Source organism: Alosa alosa, chromosome 24 (assembly GCF_017589495.1).
Source record: "Alosa alosa isolate M-15738 ecotype Scorff River chromosome 24, AALO_Geno_1.1, whole genome shotgun sequence".
In the NCBI taxonomy this organism is placed as follows: Eukaryota; Metazoa; Chordata; class Actinopteri; order Clupeiformes; family Clupeidae; genus Alosa; species Alosa alosa.
In genome coordinates, this window is record NC_063212.1 from 14498113 (window position 1) to 14520220 (window position 22108).

The following is a 22108-nucleotide window of genomic DNA, read 5'->3' on the forward strand; positions in this document are numbered from 1 at the left end:
GTTTCCCCTTGGCTGTCTTCCGTTGTGGGCGCTGAGCATTCTCATTGAAATGCATAGCTGCAAGGTACAACCTAAATGAAACAGCAGAAATGTTGTAACAATTGTCACTGCCACTTTTGTAAGCACACACCAAGCAAAAATACTACTATTAACTCACAGCAAAAGCATTGGCTAAACCTGTAGGCTGTGCCAAAGCTGTACTCTAACCGGTGTTGTTACAAGTGCCTTTCAGTTAGAGCAGCCTAAAACTGTAATGATTTGCATTTTGATGGCTGGCAATTAGGCCTGATCTCACACTTTCACTGAACAAAACCCATTTCTGTACACAATTTGTCCCCCATTCACATTTGCCATTCTAAAGACTTGATTTAAATATGAAGAGGTTCATAAGGAGTGTACATACCTGCATAGCATTCCAATGAAGGGGAAAACCACATTTTTGGGGGCAAACCGCTAGATGACACTATGGAATGACTCCACAGTTGATGTCTGGAAATGATGGCTAAGCTTTTCAACATCAGTAAGGAACCTCTTGTTTGTTAGGACCTTGTCGAGTCTATTCAGTGCTGATGAACCTAAGAGAAGGTCAATTTACATTGCAATTTAAAACCATGAATTTTGATGAAGATACATGTGTAATCATTGTTTTACAATACTGACCTGGTTGAAGCCACTTGCTACGGTCCTTTGGTGGATGTACACATTTAGGGAAAGCTGGATCAGAATGATTGTGGACACCTTGCATGTGGTTCAACACAGACTTCCATTTCGCTACCTTCTCTGTTCCGGAGATGGAGCTTGTGGCACACCAGTACAGGTGGTTGGCTATGCTTTTATGCCACTTCTTCACCAAACCACAGTCTTTGTCTTTGCCAATTTGTTCCAACTTTTTTGACAACCCTAATCAAGCACAGCAAGATATACAAATTGTTGTGTAATCATTGAAATGCAAGTTTAGATAGCCACTTGTGTTCAGTTATCTACGTCTTCACAACATGTTAAACAATATATAAATAAAAGGTCACATTACCTTTTGCTACATGCCATACGTCATAGTAGTGGGTGATTTTACGTTCTCTCAGGAACTTCTGAATCTGAGGGTGACGATCAGTGATCACACAGTCCAGCTTCACACCACTTCGATGTAGGAGGTCCAAGCTTCTAATAAGACCTTCCTTTTCCATGTACGAGCTTCCCCCCACCTCGTTGCTCTGTGTAGAAAGAGACACACACACACACACACACAATAGGTATCCAATAAGTAATACAATCCAATAGGTTTACAATAAGCATTTTTACATTCTGCATCAAAACACTGGATTATTTACTCACTTTTCTGACCATTTTGAGCAGGTTTGGTGCTCCAGCTCAGCACGGATCAATGGACAAATGGGACAGCCACCCTGGTCACAGCATTGGGATTGTAAACCAGCATGCATACACACCCACGCACATACACACCAACATGCACATGCACAGCAAGCAGGGTAGCAACACAGACAGACTGGGGGTTATCCCAAGCCGGGGAAGAACAGCAATCCTGGTCACAGCATTGGGATTGTAAACCAGCATGCATACACACCCACGCGCCCACACACACAAACATGCACATGCACAGCAAGCAGAGTAGCAACACAGGCAGAACAGGGTTTATCCCACAACCAACAAATAAAAGTACAAAGAAGTGCATGCAGGTTAGGCCAGAGAAACTGCGACACAGCACTGCATAGCCCAAGCATGCATTGGAACAAACAAACAAAAAAAAGTCCTAGCACCAGCCAGAGCCAGTGGCTAGAAAGATCACAGACTAAACAAATATCCTAATAATTGGACATGACATTACTAAGGTAATAATGACAAGACAAACACTAAAAGGAGACAAAGCAGCAGTCTCTTAGGACGTGGGAACAGCCGATGAGTATAGCCAGCATATAGGCCAATCTCAAAGCTGGCGATCCTATGCTCCACTTACAGGTAAGAGGAGGAGAGACAACGCACTCACCACTCTACTGCTGATAGCAAACTAACACCAACAAGTTTCTCGCGTTGCGGTCCACTGGACGTAATGCATGCGAGTTTCCAAAGCAGATACCAACCGCACTGTTGAGCCAGCGGTTTTACCTACACGCACACCAAGCTACCGGTATCCCACGTCACTAACCAGGAAGTCCTTTCACTGACTGAACGACGTACCTGTCAGTCGGAAGCCACTTCCTTAAATACCAATCCAGGGCACGCCCCCTAATCAATAACCTGTCAGTCAAGATGACTCAAGGGGAAACCCATTTCACCACATATGATTTGCTCCAATTTCTCTCAGCAAGTAAGTACATATACACTCTAAAAAATAATACACTGGCTCAACTTAAAAAAAATTGAGGTAACAATTTGCATGGATCTTTTTAAGTAATTTCAACTCAAGCCGTTTTTGAGTAAACATTGTGAGACTTATATAGTTAGAACAACTGAATTATATTATATGATCAAATTTATATAATTAAGTTGGTTCAACTTAATTAAGCTTTTAGAGGACAAATCAAGTTGATTGTGCTAAACTAATTGAGTTCTTCTCACTATAAAAGTCTCACAATATTTACTCAAAAAACAACTCGAGTTGAAATGACAAAAAAAATTAAGGTAACAATTTGCATGGATCTTTTTAAGTTATAGTAACTTACTTCACTTCTGTCTGAATAAAAGCACACAGCAATTTAAATTTTCTGAAAGCATTATTTATTTTTTAAAGCAATGGCAACTGGTCCAGTTGTGCAATGAATAAATGTAGAGATCCGTCTGAATTCGTCATTTATCTGTAAAAGAAAGGCACAATGTTAGAAAATTTACCTCAAGACAAACAACAAAATGAACAAAATCTACGTGGTTTGCAGGGATTGACACAGAATATTTCTGCAGTGTTAGAACTAGCAATGCTAAAATGTTAAGTGCTGAATGCAGCTGCCACTGTGAAGTTTGAAGACACCAGACAGCTAAATGTACCTTTACTAACTCCAAATTATCAAAGGGCAGGCTGCAGGTAACTTTGAAGACGCCAGCTACCAAAGTCATCTTTTCAAATGGTTTAATTACCGTGCAAGCAGCAGCTAGCTTGGAAGACACGATACCCAGGTAGCATTCTGACGTTGGCCCAACGTTAAATTTGGTTGGCTAGGTTGGGCTGACCTATGCAACGTATGCCCAACGTTGGGCCAACGTTGGTGGAGTTGGCTGTGTTTGGCTGACCTATGCAACGTATGCCCAACGTTGGTGGAGTTGGCTGTGTTTGGCTGACCTATACAACGTGTGCCCAACGTTGGGCCAATGTTGATACAGTTGGCTATTGATGCAAGGCAGTTTGGTGCTCTGCATAATTTCTCAGCTTTCCCATTTGAGAACTTCCTCTACACAATTAAAAAAATGATTAGGACCCCTACCCAGCCCCTTCAACAGATCATCAGGAGATTGTCAGAAAAAGCAAGTGTCAGAGCGAAAAAAAGGGTTTTATTAATAAAGACGATGAGTTTCACCATAAAGGGACCAGTGTGTTGACAGAGGTTGGAATTGGTATGGTCTCCCAATTTCCATTAGATTTTATGCACCTTGTTTGTCTTGGGGGTTATGAGAAAGTTGATTGGGTTTTGATGAGGGACCGCTTCCTACCGCTTAGGTGCTCATCAGATAGGCCTAATTTCTGCAGCTCTTGTGTCCTTTGCAATGACACTCCCCAGAGAGTTTGCACCGAAAGGGCGATCACTTGTTGAGGTAGATAGGTGGAAAGCCACAGAGTTCAGAACTTTTCTCCTGTACACTGGTCCAGTGGCACTGAAAGACCATCTGCCGAATGTTCTATACCACAATTTTATGCTTCTGCATGTAGCCATTAGAATTGTATGCTGCCCCTCACTGTGCCTCCAGTACTGTGATTTTGCTGAAAAGTTGCTGATCACATTTGTTGAGCATTTTCAATCTGTTTATGGTAATTACGCTTGTGTATAACATACACGGGCGACACATCTTGCCAATGATGCAAGGCAGTTTGGTGCTCTGCATAATTTCTCAGCTTTCCCATTTGAGAACTTCCTCTACACAATTAAAAATGATTAGGACCCTACCCAGCCCCCTTCAACAGATCATCAGGAGATTGTCAGAGATTGTCAGAAAAAGCAAGTGTCAGAGGAAAAAGGGTTTTCAAGGATGGTTTTACCAGGAACATAAGAATGGGCCTCTTCCATACAATGTGATGCAATTTACACAATATAAGCAATATATTAATGGTGGAACTTTGATTAATTTATCAGAGGGAGACAACTACATTCTGTTCAATGGAGACATTCATATAGTTAAAAATATTTTAAAAGACAAGGAAGCATCACATTTAGTCTGTCTTAAATTCCAAAACAAATAATCTTTTTTTTACCTACCCCATTGATTCATTAAGTCTTAATATATCCTTTGTGAAACAACCCGGGCAGTCATTGACTATTGTCCCTCTTCAGACTGTTACAAAAGTCATTCTTTACAATATAAGGATGGGTTTTGTGGCATATCCTTTACTGCATACTGCTTAATTGAGCTTCAATTAGTGTATATAGTTTGTAACACTAGCTATGTTTGTTTGTTTGTTTGTTTGTTTTATACTGTAGATGTATTCAATTGTTGTTTTCACAGAAAAAAATGAGACAGAGGTTATACCAAATGTAGAAAAGCGGTTGAAAAAAATGAAACCCCTGATGAAGAATGGGAAGAATATATAACTGAATGGGTGGCTGAGTATGGTAAGTTATTGAGGAAGTTCCACAATGTTAAGAAATATAGAGAAATAACTATTCAAATCTATTGCTCAAAATTAAACATGCTCCTTGTGAGTTATGCCTATAAGCAGTTATTTTCAAATGTTCAGATAATAGGCTTAACAATGTTGTTTGTTTCTATATTTAGATTCCTATGAAAAAGCCCCGAAGGAAGCTCGTGAAGTTCTGCAAAGGCAATGGTTTGGAGTCGACAGACGAGGACAGTGTCAGGAAAAAGAGTGTATGTTTCCTCTGTTCTCTGTTCTTCTTTATAGCCTGACTGTGCTTATTTGCTACTAGTGTTCACTGCACCTTTAAAAAATTTGATTACACTTAATGTGTCCAATAGACCATCATCGAAATATGTTGGATTTAGGTCTACATCAGCCCCTCCATCTGCAGCCTCAGGAAGACCTCCAGTTCAGGCCTCAACAAGTAGGCTCCACACAGGTAAACAGCACAGATGAAAACATGACATGTAAAGAAAACATACAGTGGTCAAGACTTTGGAATATCATGTATTGATTCTGTTTCTCACTGTTCTTCTCACTGTTTCTCATATGCAGAGACAATGGAAAGACCAAAAAAGAAATTCTGCAATAATGGAGCCAAAAGCCAGACCTTGCCAGCCATACCACCATTTCCATTTCCACCATCAACACCAGAAACAGTCCCAGATCTAAGACAAGATGATACATAGAACTATTCCAAATATTTTATAATAGTTTACTTGGAGCTTTTATTAATTACCTTTTTAGTCTATAAAAGGGATTAGAAACTCTTCAACAACTTCTTAACAATTAGCCTTAATATCCAATGTGCTTTGATTTACAACCACAATTTAGATAATAAAAAAAAAAGAACTTGGGACATCATGTAAAATGCTAAATAAAAACAGAATGTAATAATTTTCAAATTGAGTATGCAAAACAGTAGACACATGTTATATAAAGTTATATACTTTGTCTGTTTCATTAAGAGAACTCCGACTCTTTCAGATGCTAGAGGAGATAAAAGGCCAAGTCAGACAAAATTCTCTTCTGCTTCAGGCAATTTTGAGAAGAGAGAGTGTCACTGAAGTCTGCAGTTTTCCAGATTTTGAGTTTCCGTTACAAAATATTAATGATATAAAAAAAAATGGAGGACCGGCTTTCTGACAAGGAAACACGGCGCCTCTGGTAAGTTCTGTTTATGTTGTGTATGTAAACCTATACTCTAGTTATTAGTAGTTCTCATAATCAATAAATACCATAAATAAGCCATTGAATAAATACATGAATAAATAGGAATACATACATAAATACAATAAATAGTTTTAAATAGTGTTGTTAAAAGGATTGTATGCGGAGTGGTTCATCCGTTTCTTGGATACCGATAGTTTGATCTTCCTCCTTCGCCTCATTTCAATTCTTTCAGTAAACTCAACTGTCTGAGTTATCCTAAATACTTCTTGAAATCACCTCTTGAACTCAACTCTACTACAGAATCACTAATGCCTTGTCCTAGTAGTGAAGCTTTGGAGGCACCAATTGTGAGCTTTCTTGCTATGCCACTTTTCTTCTGTTATGGGACTGTATGGTAGCCCATAGCACTGTGTAGTGCTTGTAGTTATGTTCCACCTTTTGACAAGCTTAATCATGTATGCACAACCATTTCATTTTATAGGTAAAACATCTCATGAGTTTGGGTGGGACAACAACAAAAATATAATCTACAGGATCATGCAAAACTATCAGTAAATGATTTAGCTTAAAAAGTTTAACTGGATGGGCAGGGGGCAGAAAAGTCCTTTTTCTGTGTTGCACCTGGCAAAAGTCATCATAGGTAGGCCTACAGCTCTTTTACAATTTCATTCAATGTTTATTCTACACACATTCTGATTGGTAGCCTGCTGTACACATCCAGTATATTATCTACCCTACACAACAAAACTTCACGCCATGTTCTAAATCAGTGGTTTTAAACTGATTTTAAGCGAAAATATTATCCTTCACTCTCCATTCAATTCCCCAAATTCCCCACGCAGATGCTGCCAAAAACAAGGCCACCTTAATGGAGGCAGAAGAAAAGATAAAACATGGCTAAAATACAGCGGTGACCGAAATGGAGGAAGAAAAAGGAGATTAGAAAAGGGTACAGATTTCAACAACCAATCAAAAAATATTTGTAATTGCCTGTATGTCTGTATTGCTGACTTTTATTTATCATCACAGTTGTGAAATAGTAAGTAGTTAACTTGAATTTCTTTCCTCAATTTAGAGAGGCAGACACATTCCCATCACATCCTCCATCTGACATCAGCAGTGAATCCGAGGAAGTGTCTGAAATATCTGACATTGTAAGTTTTTAGTCATTAGTGCATAGTCCTAAATTGTTTTACCTTTTGTCTCATCTTTTTATCTAATGCTCGAAATGAATAACTATTCGACAAGTGTGGAAATAAGTGACCTGAAGGCATTAACATCATTTGTACATAATTAAGAGAATGTTATGAAATAGGCCTCCATAGATTGTACATTGGCACCAGTTAATAAAATGATTGCTTGATTACACTTGGAAGACAACATTATTAATATTACACATTTCGTAATCTCTTGTTAGACAAATTATCTGTATAATCTTCCTAATGCAGTGAAGTCTTATTTGAGCAAGCAAAACAAAATAATTTCTAAAAGTAACTAAAAGTAATTTCTGTTATTTTATAGGAGCAGAACTGATTGATGACCCATCAACCCTTGAGGATCTCATCACATAAATGTTTATTATTAAATCAAAATGTATTATTAAATGTATTTATTTTAACCCTTAATCTCGTGTTGGTATTATATCACTATTAAGATTACAAGTTCAGGGCAGATTGGTAAAATCATTTCAAAATCAAAAGTAATTTCTAAATTACTGTAATAACCATAAAGGTGGCCAAAATATCAAGATGAGTGTTCTGCTGAAATAAGCAGTCATCTTAAGGTTAGAACGTTGACATAGTGTTGTTAAGGTGTAATTTTTGGGGTAGGTATGCTATTTAAGTTGGCATATGGTTGAGTTGGGGTTGGCAAAAGGTCGGCAGTCGGTCTATGAAATGGTTGGCCCAACGTTAGAAAGGTAGGTTTCGGGTTGGCATAGCGTTGGTAAGGTGTATTTTGGGTTGGCTGGGTAGGCTTTTTAAGTTGGCATATGGTTGGGTTAGGGTTGGCCAAAGGTCTGCTGATGGTCTAATTAAATGGTTGGGCCAACGTTGGGCCACCGGACAAAATGATCGTTGGGCCACCGTCCAGCAGCCAACGTTGAATAACACAACCACTGACCTTTGGCCAATGTTATTAACGCCAGAATGCTACCTGGGTACTGTCAGTAGATAGCTAGGTAAAATCCATCTTTTCAAATATTCAAATTAGCAAAAGGGCAAGCTGTAGCGTTAAATTCATTTGTAGTGTCACGCAGGGGCGGACTGGGACAAAAAATCGGCCCTGGCATATTTATTAAATACAAAATCTTTGCATTACCCTCTAACTATGCATATATTTTCAACTGTCATGGAGCACTGAAAGTGATGTAGGCCTCATTGGCTATCACTCTGACTGATCAGAGGTCGCCATGGAGCACATGATCTCCATATTCAAGTAGGCTAACAAGCAATTATTAAAGAAGAGTTTCTGCTTGAATTCAAAGTATTATTTGATTTCAAATTATTCAATAGGCTACAATTGAGAGCAGCACCAAAAATTACTGAAGCCTATGTGTAAAGAGTTAAAATACCCAGATTGTCTTAGACATTAATGTAATTTATACCAGTTATCACTGTAGGACAACTGAAACAACACAAAATAAACAGGGCTGTTGCTGGAAATATTTTATTACATATATTATCTATACTACATTGCTGGTACATTTTGAAACATAGCTACATTAACTAATTATCTTTAATGTCTTCCAGTAGCCTATCATATAGGTTATTGTATATTAGTTGGCTTGTGCATGAATATGACTTGATGTTTTGTAGCCTACATTTCCGCCAGTCTACAGTCTTTTAGCCCATCTTTACCATGATAACCCTTCCAAGATAGAACCCTTTCCACTCTTTACTTTAAGAGACCAACCACCACTCTCGTGCCATCGATGTTGAATTTTGGGCCTCTGACGGAAACTGATTAATCTGACCTCGATCTGACATCGATTTGACACTCTTTTGCTGTCTGGGTTTGCAAATCACTCATTTAGAACATTTAAGTTGCGCTATTTACATTACATTACATTTAGCAGACACTTCTTGACCAATGTTTTATTTCTTTGCATTGTTATATTAGTAGTATTTGTTATTATAATCACAGCACGGCCTTACGTTATCATTACCATATTATTACATTATCGCAACTAATAAAGTCATCATAATCATCGATGATCATAATCATCGTCAGCATGGCATGTCACACATACTGTAGCCTACACCACCACCGAGTTCTTATGTAGCCTCAAGTAGGCTCCACCACCTGCTCACTGTCCCTTGCTCTGTATGCTTGCTTATATCCTCGTTCAAACTCAACGAACTTCAACATGTTGCTGACATATGCTAGCCTACTTCCAATATTGTATTTTTGAAGCTTCTACATTAGTGTTACTTTTGCACTATTGACACTACCGGCACCCGCCCCAATTTCATGTAGGCAACTTCCATTAACTTTTGATGCGCTCACAAAATCCTGGCTCTGAGCCAAAATGCGAGGGGGGGCCTGATGTGAGCTGTTATAGGATCAGTCAGTGTCAATATGGAAATGTAACCAATGGGCCAGCTGGTTGTCCTTCCTTTAGCACATCGTTGGCCAAAATGATTAAATTATAGCCTTTTCTATCGCCCCCAAAGGTGCGTCGGCCCACCGGGAAAATGCCCGGTATGCCAGATGGCCAGTCCACCCATGGTGTCACGTGACAAAGATTTTGATGCACTGTGTGCCGTTGTTTGATAGCTGTTGCTTTTAAAACAAACACAAAAATAGTAGGCTAGACTACTTTGCACGTACCTTTGATGTTCGATGCAGGCTACAGGATCCTGTGCCATAATTTCTGTTACTTCTCAGGCGTGGTCTGGAAGATCCTGAACGTTCAGTCGTGTTATCAGCTTTATAAGTTTGGTCACGAGATTTACAAATTTCAGTAACTTAATACTTTCTATTGTTAGGTGAAAGCAAGACTGTGTGTTAAAAATCCATATATTAATAAGTTGAGACAGCTTTCTTTCTTTTTTAGTATGACAAACTCCTTAAAATAAGTTGTCAACACACCTATACATGTACAAGTAGCAAACTTAATTTTTTTATGTCGAAAATGTTCTTCATTTTAAGTTTTATCTACTAAATGATAAATGATAAATGATACTAAATGATAAATTAATCATTTTTTAGTGTTTTATCTGTCATTACTACCTTCGGTGTAGAGCTAAGTATTAGATATTTATATATAATAGTTTGTCTAACCTGTGGGACTTGGACATTGGACAAGAGGTGTTGAACAGGGAACAAGCTGTCCCTGTCAGTTTCAAAATCTTTCACTGGACAGAAACAGACATCCCTCCTCCTAGCCTAGTTGCCTGCTGTAGTTTTACTGGTCACCTTGCTATTTTATAGTTGAATCTGGTAGCTTTGTTGACTTTGTTGGCTTTGTTGACTTTGTCTCCTATATGGGCCTAACACTTCCCTGCTGACAAAAACAGCCTGACCTTGTATTGTATATTGGTTTGGGGGCCCCCACCACCTTGACGCCATCAGTAGCCTAATATTGAATATTGTGTAATCATTTACATCAGTGGCAATCATAGAGTTTGATTGACCCTCCACACACACACAGAAGGTGATGGTTGTCATTTTTGTTTAGTAATTTGAATACATCATATTGATATTTAAATTGTAACTTTTCTTAATAGCATCACATTTGTGGTCTGTAAGTCTAATTGAGTGCCTATCACTTTAAGAGGAACGTCTCACGGTTTTAGGCTAGTGGAAAATAGTTTCGCATATTGCAAGGATATGTGGATTCAATTCATCATGTTTGCTGTGTCATTAGATAAAATTAATGTTCAAATAAACTAACAAGTCAAAGAAAATCTTTCTGGGATGAGATCATAGAAGAGATAAGTGTCTCGCAATGTTCATTTCTATGAGTATGGAAATGTAGGCTACCATAGTTTATGTTTTATTTCTTTGCATTGTGCAGGCTACATTCACAAATACATTAGCCTACATAAACAGAATATAGGAACAGGAAAATGTCTCGAATCCATTGACCATTGTTTGTTGCGACTGCAAGATTGGTAGCCCAATTAACAGTCAATGACATGGTAACTTTTATTCTGTTCTTTATGCGACTGTCCTGCGGCACACCCTTATTCAACATGACTCCTAACCTTGGTTGAAAGATTACAGAAGCTAAGTTTAGCTGTGACAATATCCAGAGTAATATCCTAACAGTTAATGCTATTTTCCACAGTAAAATCCGCATTTGAAAGCCTGGTCACCAGTTGCCAGTTTGTATGGCTAGTTACTTTGTCTATTAGACTCTGCATAATGAAAAAGCTTCGAATGTTTCTTCTTTGGTGGCATAGCTGATCTACAAAGCACCAAAAGGGGCAAAATGTGCATGCTGAAGGGCAAAGGGAATATTAAAAATGGCGAAAACATACCTTCAGCTGGTTTTCCCAGCTTATGATGGTAATTCAGCTGATTTTGCTTGTCGTACCACCTCAAACTGGTCATTTTAGCTGGTGTTGCTGGTCTATAGTGCTGGTTTACAATCAATCGGTAACAATCCCACAAATCGCACCTTTAAGTCAATCAGCATGCATACTTAGATCATATTATCATGTTATGTAGTTGTTATACATTACTTAACGAGTATTTGGGAGCACTTTTCCACTCCGTCAGCTTACATGTCAACACCGTCAGACAAAATATCTGAAAGAGTTGATGTCTGTCCCGTGGCATCAAGGAAGCAAAAAAGGAATACACTCACAAGATAACCACCCACTTCAAAGACAGCAGGAACTCACAAAGCCTATGGCAGGGGCATACAGGCCCTCACGGACTACAAGCCCGCCACAGAGCTGTGAGAGCAACATCCCTCTGCTCAACAACCTGAACCGGGCTTTGCTCGCTTTGAAGCACAAAACAGCACCTGCCCACAGAGACCCATCCCCTCTACATGAGCAGCCCTGTGCCTCTCTGCCCGACAGCGTGAAGAGGACACTTGCTGCTATCAACACCCGTAAGGCAACAGGTCCAGACAACATCCCAGGTCGCGGCTGAAGGACGCGCGGGAGAAAGGATGTCTTCACAGACATCTTTAACACTTCCTGAAGCAAGCCATCGTCCCATCATGTTTTCAAAGCTGCCACCATCATACCTGTGCCGAAGAAAACTGCTCCATCCTGCTTCAATGACTACCGCCTGTGGCACTGACACCCATCATCATGAAGTGCTTTGAGCGGCGATGTCACATATCAAAGCCATTCTCCCCACCCTGGACCCCTTCCAGTTTGCATACCGAGCTGGCGGTCTACAGAGGATGCAATCTGCTCTGCCCCTCCACCCAGCCCTCACCCACCTGGAAAAAGAGACTCATATGTGAGATTGCTGTTTATAGACTTCAGTTCTGCATTCAACACCATAATACCACAACAACTCATCTGCAAACTTGACAAACTGGGACTCAGTACCTACCTCTGCAACTGGCTACTGGACTTCCTCTGTCAGAGGCCCCAAGTAGTATGTGTTGGCAACAATACCTCAAGCAGCATCACACTGAGCACAGGGGGCCCCAAGGGCTGCGTGCTCAGTCCGGGCTGCTCTTCACCCTGCTGGCGATGACTGCACTGCAACCTACAGCAACAATCACATAGTGAAATTTGCTGGCGACACAACTCTGGTGGGTCTCATCACCAAGGGCGACGAGACTCAATACAGGTTGGAGGTCGACCATCTGACCACGTGGTGCAGGGACAACAACCTCCTGCTGAGCGTCAGCAAGACCAAAGAGATTGTTGTTGACTTCCGGAGAGGTCACACCCAACACCTGCCACTGACCATCGGCGGTGCTGTGGTGGAGAGGCGAGCAGCACCAAATTCCTGGGGGTGCACATCGGTGAAGACCTCTCCTGGACCACCAACACTGCATCACTGGCGAAGAGCTCAGCGCCGCCTGTACTTCCTGCGGAAACTCAGGCAGAGCAAGTGCTCCACCAGCCATCATGACCACATTCTACCGAGGCACCATTGAGAGCATCCTCTCCAGCTGTATCGCTGTGTGGGGCGAAGCTGCACTGAATACAACAGGAAAGCCCTGCAGCGCATAGTGAACACAGCTGGAAGGATCGTTGGTGCTTCACTCCCCTCCCTGAAGGACATTTACACCACCACCTCACCCCCCAAAGGCGACCAAAATTGTGAGTGATGCAAGTCACCCCGCTCACAATCTGTTTGATCTACTGCCCTCTGGGAAGAGGTACAGAAGCCTGCGCTCCCTTTTCTACCAGACTCACCAACAGCTTCATACACCAAGCTGTAAGGATGCTGAACTCTCTCCCTCCTCTCCCCCTCCACCCTCAGCTACATAACAGCCTGGACATTGGACCCACAATGGCCGCCTGCACTCTCCACTTGCACACTTGAACACTTGCACACTTGTACACTTTTACAACTTGGTGTTGTTGTCCTGAAAACACAACACTTCTGCTGCTCTTACATAACTTGCACCACTATGCCACTTTCTTTATTACTTAGGTCAAACAGAACTACCCAAGCCTTTTATTGGCCTGACTTTGCACTAGTATTTTATTGACTGTCTATGCACAATTTCAACCAAATTTTGCTGTTTCAACCAAATTTTGCTGCTTCAACCAAATTTTTTCTTATTTTTTCATTATTATATGTGCCCTCTTATTTACTTATTCACTTACTTTTTGTTTACTTGAATGTTATGTTTGTCTGTGGACTTAAATTGGTAAAATATGTCTTGTCTTCACCCTGGGATAGTGAGAAACGTAATTTCGATCTCTTTGTATGTCTGGAACATGTGAAGAAATTGACAATAAAGCTGACTTTGACTTTGACTTTTGTCTGACGGAGTTGACAAAACAACATGTTTTTTTAAAGGTGCGATTTGTGGGATTGTTACCGAACGTTCTGTAGGCCAAAATCAAAACACTGGTGAACGTTCTCAAGACTACCAGACTCGAGCCTCTTCTGGGTTGCCAGATGTAATGAAGACTTAGCTAACGTTAGTTGACCTGCAGCTGCTTTAACGTTTCTCCAACCATGACCCAGCTACACATTACGGAAACAGTGAAAACAAAAAATACCTCTCTAACCAACGTAACATATTTAGCTGAAGTTAGCGATGCAGATGAAGTTTAGCCTAGGCTACCTGTTGTGGAGAAATATGGCCAGCTCTGCGTCAGACTTGATATTCTTCGTTTGACAAAGACGTCACCATCTCAGGAAGCTCCTCCGATGTCCACTTAATTTGTTTCTTGTTTTAAATTTGGAAATTCCCCTGCCTCTCGTAGGCGTTCATGACTACAACTGACAGCTGGCCTTTGCTAATTTGGCAACCCAAATAGGAGGACGCGCTAGCCCATTATTAATACGCTATTCTAGAATTAATCATTCAAAACATAAACGAAAATTCCAAGAGATTCCGCCCCGTAACTCATTTTTTTCATGGGTTTTACGGGGTTTTACGTGTTAGAGTAATGTTGTCAAATAAGCCATTACTTCGATTCATCGTGTTTTCTTTACTCTCTGACAACATATGGTGATCATTTTTGGAATGGTTACAGTTTATTTTCCATTATTTCCTACATACTGGACCTTTAACTTAATTTTAACTTTTATTTCAAACTTCTTGATTGAATTCAGCTCTACAGTGTTGACACATAAAAGCTGTGACCACAGGGATTTCAACTTTCAATGCTGAATATTTATTTTTTAAAAAAAACATTTATGAGACCATGTGTTGGACTGCTGCATCAACAGAAAGGGGGTCCTCAGGGTAAACTAAAAGTCTAAACATACACAATTCTTTCATATCCAGCTTTTAAAGCCTTTTTAAATGAAATAATTTATTGTTTTTTTAAAGGAAATTGCAACATTTTGATGGGGGACATGTTTTGTCCCTTATCTCAAGAATCAGTGATCTATTAGATTTTACAGTGTGTGTGTGTGCACGGGTGCATGTGTGTGTCCCTCAGAGGCACTTTAGATGACGCACTTCCAAGTCTCTTCTACTTCCAGAGAACAAGCCTTTGTTTTATTACACTCTGTCATGATTCCAAGCTCTTGGCCAATAAGATAAACTTGAAGATTGTATTACATGTAAAGAGTTGAGAGTGCTTGTTCCTGTTTACTCAAATAAGACTTCGCAAGATCAGGATCATCAATAAACTGATTAACTGTACAGTCACTGACAAAAGTATTTTCTTCTCAAACTTCTCAAGGTTCTCAACCTTTTTCTGTCATTCCCCACTTTGGAGGTGGGGAATTTTCAAGCCCGACCTGACCCCATCAACCTGGCAAAATGTTAACTTTACCACGTCCACGCTACATTTCCCGTCTCAGTCCGCTGAATCAGATGTTATTTTAACTAGACGTACCGCATAGTGGCACAAAATATGACCGCCACTCAGTCCTGCACATCCGTTCTGTGAACATAAATCACACTAATCAATTTGTCTCCATCTTCTACTCCATCCCCCACTCTTGAAACTTTTGTGTATGCTTGTTTGGCATGCCTGTGTGTGTGTGTGCGGGCCGCACATAAAGTAGCCTACTGGCGCTGCGAAGGTGAATAGATTTGTATCTATTATAGTAGATTTGTAAAGATACAATTAGAGTGCTGTTATAGCCAAAAAAAGCTGTTTTAGCCAAAAAAATTGTAGCATTGTTATAAAACCTTTAAAATCTCTAAACAATTACAAGTAGGGCAGTTCATCACAGTTCATCCATTGCAACTGGACTGATGAAAGGTCATGTACAGTACATCTGTAGGCTACATTGTATTTGGTGAAAGCAGAAGGTATCAGTTTTACTTTTGTGTGCATGTGTGTGTCCCTCAGAGGCACTTTAGTTGACGCACTTCCAAGTCTCTTCTAGACTTCCAGAGAACAAGCCATTGTTGTATTACACTCTGTCATGATTCCAAGCTCTTGGCCAAGTAAGATAAACTTGAAGATTGTATTACATGTAAAGAGTTGAGAGTGCTTGTGTCAGATGGGATTATTATGCCTGATGAGACAGGATGGCTTTATGTTATTTTTCTTGGTTGGTGTGAGGGATCGAGCAGGCTGGCTTAAGGAGACGCAGGTTTTTCAGTTTCAAAAATGAAACATTTCTTTTTTTTTCTTTTTTCAAAAAACAGATATGATAAATCATATCCAAAATGATAACTTAACATAACATAATAGGCCTATGAGGTCAGACAAACAGAACATAACTCAAAATATATGCGCAAACTGAACACAAAAGACTGACCTCACTAAATGGGATGACAGGGGAACATATTTGCCGGCCGGCTAGACTAACAAGACACAGAAGGGATGACAACAACTAATTGACATTTAGAAAACAACAAACATAGCAACTACGGCCAGTTCAACATAAGCATAAAGGTAAGTAAATAATACTTCTTGAATGAAAATAATCTTAAACAATATAGTTAACAGAATAACTTAATTTATAAGACCAAATTAATCTTCCTCTTTCCCCATGACGTTTCTTTGAGATGGTCCTTTAAAATCTCTTTTTATAATTGTTATAAAACCTTTTAAAATCTAAAGTGTCATGGATAAACAATTACAAGTAGGGCAGTTCATCACAGTTCATCCATTGCAACTGGACTGATGAAAAGTCATGTACAGTACATCTGTAGGCTACATTGTATTTGGTGAAAGCAGAAGGTATCAGTTTTACTTTTATGTATTTATTTATTTATTAACAAAACAATCCCTGTCATTTCCATGCAGTTTTCAACAGATATCAAGAAGAGAGGTCATGCCATGGATTTTTGTGAATGTTTCTTCTTCTACATATATATGCAAGATGTTAGTCATCTTTAGTTCATATGATATTCAACTTTATTGTCAATGCACAAATTAAATAGCAATAGTCTAAAACGAAATGCAGTTTTACATCTAACCAGTGGTACAAATAACTGACCAATGTCCAAAAGGGCCTTCATAAAATACGTCGCTAGACTGTTCACATTTTAAGTTAAGAGCTGCGTCCGCTATTGTTCCTGGCAACATAGGCGCCCGATATGAATATTGTTTAATTTTGCGATTGATATATCCACGCTCTGGCGTCCCCTCTGTGACGTGTTCGCCCCCCAGTTTCAGAGCTATTCTAAATGCCAAAATGCATAGAGGGAATTATGACAGAACCGTGACTGTTAACAAACTAAATCCTAGAAAGCTGTTAGCTTTCCTACAGTAAGCCCTATAAGCTGGGCCTATTACACAACATAAAATGTCACAAGGCTATGCTGGCGACCCAAATAAAATCTCCTTTGGGAACCAATGGCTTACAGCAGGGGTTTTTAACTGATTGTGAACCAGGGACCACCATTCCGACTAATTGCGTAAGCCAGGACCACCACTGAATAAAAATACTGATTCACACATTGCAACTACTGAATCCATGGTCAGGGACCACAAGCAATGTCCTCACAGACCACTGGTTGAAAACCCCTGGCTTACAGTGTCAAGCGGACTTAAGCTGCCACCTCTTGACGAAAAGTTGTAATACATTTCACGCAGCTGCATGAATCACAGAAAGCGCAAATGAAGTGACCACTTCTAAATGGGGCCCACTGTACAGTAGCTGAAGGTCTGTGGCTAAAGCAGCCATAATGAAAGTGTTATCATTGTTTGGATATTTCACACACACATGCTTTTTAATCACATAGACTACAAGCGCTTTCAGACACACGTGTAAGACCGGAGGTTCTGCCGATGTTAAACGGTGGGGCCGTATATCTGAACGACATAACCGGTCAAATGGAAGTCCGAATTTACCCGGTATTTATACTACTCCCCCCCTAGTATTTCCTCCGGACATTATGTAAATGTGCTGTGTCTGAACGAGGAGTAGAACATGCGGTTAAAATTCACACCCTAGTGAGAGGGGCGTTGGTGACGTTTCTTTTCGTATGTCCATGTGGTTAGATCTGACTTAAATGCCAGTGTTATGATGGAGTGGCATAGTGCTGTCCAGAAAATCTCCGACCTGGAAAGATGCAGACATCACGGAGCTACTGTCCATGAGGGCATACATCATTTTGATAGAACACCTGAAGGGAACGACACGTTAGCCTACAACTGCATGGCAAGGACAAACAAATTCAGAAGACTGAATCATCATAAGCAGAAGGCGCTGAAAAGGCAGTAGCCTACAGCGGCGTCGTTGACAACAATAACAGGAGTATTTAATAAATTGTTAGCCAACACGGTTTTCTGTTCATTGATAGCCTTCATGACCTGCTGAGCTCGCTGATATTTGCTGAGCATATATGCCTAGAGAAAATGAAAACGAAGAAAACCCAACTTTGTTCCAAGCTCCTTACGTAAATCGACGACCACGGGGAGAGGATGCTTTTGGAAAAATAAACCATGAAAAAAGCGAACAACTTCACTGTTATTAATGTTAGTATTTTGTTTGTTGCTTAAAAACGTTGTATGATCTTGAAGTCTTGAGTTAGCCTACTGAATTGGCTGGTAGCCTACCATAAAGTTTGTGCATGCTCTCTCTCTCCAACGCAAACCAGATTTGGGGTTCTATAGCTAATTCTGGTACATAACGTTGAAAACAGATAAATGTGTTTATTTGAAGCACACATGCAAATACTGTAGGCCAGGGCCCAGTTTCCCGATAACGACGGAGACACGCTCTTAAGAGGGTTTTCTACAATTCATCTTACGATCGTTCGTTTGGTTTTTCCGACTGTTTCCCGAACATGCTCATAGCGTGAACGCGGGTGCACTGCTCTTAAGATGCTCTTAAGGGGAGCTGTCCACGTTAATAGTTCTGAAATATCCTCTGATTTGACGGTGATGTCAGGTGACTGCACGTCACAGCTATAGGCCTACCATTTAAACTTCGGATCTACACATTAATTCACATCAATACGAAAATAGAAACACTTTGACATCTGCATGTAAGCATCCCAAGTAGATTATATACCACACAGTGACATAAATAATTGTAATTATTTTAAGATTAGATTGTTGCACCATGCAATAAATTTTCACGGTGTCACTTAAGAACACATTTGAAAATAAGAAAGAAGTCGAGTAAGAGGAAATGTGTAGGCTTAGATTTTGATGCAGTAGGCCACATAAACCACACTTTTTACCTCATATGCCTAATAAAATATTCACTAAAATATTCACACATAACTTGATTGCATTTTTGTCCGCTTTTCATCACATTATTATGACCATTAAATGTAGGCTATTTTGCACGCTAAAATCTGATTCATCACAGGTAAACACAATAAAGAATGGGAACGTAAAATGGATTATGTATTCTAAGTTGTAATTCCTCTGTATGTCCTGTTGGTGACCTCAGTGAGAAGTACTGTTAAGGCGCTCTTAATTCGTAATCTAGTACTCTGGAGCACTCGTAGATCTATTTAGTGTTTTCACATGAGCTCTTAAGCTACGATGGTTTCGAAACAGTCGGCAAAATCTTAAGACGTTCGTAAGAGGGACTTTACGACGCTCTTAGGCTTAAGATGCTTTCGGGGAACTGGGCCTAGGTCAATTTCAAGTGCGCACTTACGTGACTAGCCTACTTCAAGTATTAGCCTATGCACAATAGACTTCTCTTCTTTAGCCTACATAATGCATAGGCTACACTTTGTAAACAAAAGCAGCTGTGACAGGCAGCTGACGCGTGACATATTCTGCATCATATCTCGCATCTTGTGAACTCTACAAGCCCCCACCCTCACTTTCGACAACCACACGGAGATTCTGTAATGTGCGTGTATGATGTTCCCCACATACGTCCATTATAAAGGTCAGTATTAGGTCCGCAGGTTAGCATCATATCTGAATCATCCGCAGGGTAGGACCTCCGTTTGACAAACCTCCTCATATACTCTGGAGGTTATATCTGAAAGGGCTTTACAACTACCAAGCTTCTTACGTATGCATAGCCATAGGCAAAACTGTCTCAGACATAACATTGGTAAATCATCCATCGCACAGAATGATTTTTGTAGCATGTGCAACAGGTACAGCCCTGCCCTGGATACATCTCTGAAAGTGCGCTCTAAAACATTTGGTTGGATAAATGGAGATGTAGATCATCACGGGTGTGTTAATAAATCTACATTGTGACGAGTTGACACAAATGATTCACTTTGACAAATTTATGTAGGCTAGTCAATTACGTCGTCTCAGCCCTAGTTAGCCTACTTTACTTTGAGCCATGCTCTTCCTTACTTGAAACACCTTTGAAAATAGAGGATTGAAGTAGCCTAGTGGTGTTTGGGAATAAATGTTAGCTCAGATGCTTTTTGAGACTTTTTGTGGTCTTAATGCAATATTTTACAAAGCACTGACAGGGCCACCAAGGACTGTGAGCGAATCAACAGCAGAAAAAACTATTTAGCAAGCAGAAATGTCCCAGCCTGTTTAGGATGCTTCATAGACAGGTTATCTTTCAGGTATATTTTCCATTAGAAAACGATCGCGTTAAAGAATGCATTGTGGCTAACTCACTTAGCTCCTGTTAGTAGGCTATGGTCAGAAAAGAATGAGATGACAGTCGAAAGATACAATTACAGTGCTGTTATCAATTTGCTTGGTAACCGCATTCATGGTTTTCTACAAATACACCAATAATCAAATTGGCCTCCATCACTCAACCAATGCTAATGGTAACATTATTTTACCTAGGTCCTAGGCTATTGATATTGTATAAGATTAACGTACCTGCAGTAAAAACCAAGCATGTCCGATTAACATTCTCAGATTTATTTCGGCTTCAAGAAGAAATGGGAATTACATTGAAAATCATCCTACCCTTATTAGACGTTCTCTGCGGTAAACTACAGTGTTGTTTTTGTAGGAAGCGTCTATTGTCTTTCCAACCGACTTTAGATTAACTTCCAACAATCAACAAACAATTCGCTGCAACGATGTGCTATCTGGTGGACAAACTACTACGTAAGCCAATACTGGAAATGCAGCCAAATGATGATGAATATTTGGTTTTCCATAAATCCTACTGAATTTGTAATTATGTATCGGACGTTCTAATTGCCGATACCTATAGTATGTGCGTGCCTGTGTGTGTGTGCGTGTGTATATGTGTGCGTGCGTGTGTGTTTGTGTGTGCGTGTCTGTGTGTATGTGGATGTGTGTGTGTACATGTGTGTGTTTCTGTCTGTGTGTATGTGTGCATGCGTACATGTGTGTGTGTGTGTGTGTGTGTTTGTGTGTCTGTGTATGTGGATGCGTGTGTCTGTGCCTGTGGATGTGAGTGTGTGTGCATGCGTGTGTGTGTGTATGTGTGCATGTGTATGTGCGTGTGTGTGTTGATGTATGTATGTGTGTTTGCAAAAAAATAGTGAGACAGTGGGCCCTATCATGACGTTCTAAAGTGCATCGTCACTCGTCAAAAGTCTATTCAAATTTAGTAGGATGTCCAGTTCACATTGGGAGGGGTTTTGTTATTAAACGTGGAGCGCATGGCGCAACAAGGTGTTCCTAGGTTTTTTAATCAGTCATATGGGTGTGTTTGGGGCGTAACATCATTTTAAACCAATGAGAATGACATCTGTAATTCCCTTTAACGGCGCAAAGCGCGATATGTCAAATAAATGCATCAGTATTTTGGCATTCAACGGTGCATTTGAAGGAGGCTGCTTGCGAGACCATATGGAATAGTCATTCTCAAACCATGCTTTACTAAAACCTAGCATAGTCTTCACGCATTTGGAACCGTCTATTACTTGAACTCATTGGTAAAGTGAAACTAACTTCACCAAGGAGTCAGTCAACGACAAGACAGTCAGTTATATGCAGTTACTTTCACTATTGACTGACAATGGGTTACCATCGAAAACATAGGCTGGAAAAAAGCAACACTTACCCTAATATTGCTCAAATGACTGAATAAAACAACACTTATCCTGCAGAGGAGTTGCTTAAATCTCGTGACAGTGTGTTCTCAGCTGTGCTCCATACGTGTCTCTCGCCTCTCCCCTAATCACTTTTAACTGTCATTACCAATTTGCAAATGATGGTGAATAACTACTCATCATGAGATGTA

The 22108-nt window shown here is 40.1% G+C and overlaps 2 long non-coding RNA genes across 2 annotated transcripts; one reads left to right on the top strand and one right to left on the bottom strand.

The window, feature by feature from the left end:
* Window positions 1-2690: 2690 nt before the first annotated feature.
* On the bottom strand, window positions 2691-10537 carry LOC125289532. Its single transcript, XR_007192647.1, has 3 exons — window positions 10256-10537; window positions 9803-9900; window positions 2691-2810 (listed from the first exon to the last, which is right to left on the bottom strand). It is a non-coding gene; the product is annotated as an uncharacterized LOC125289532 (long non-coding RNA).
* Window positions 4995-5480, top strand: LOC125289531. The gene is made up of 3 exons (XR_007192646.1): window positions 4995-5013; window positions 5137-5237; window positions 5354-5480. It is a non-coding gene; the product is annotated as an uncharacterized LOC125289531 (long non-coding RNA).
* Window positions 10538-22108: the final 11571 nt, after the last annotated feature.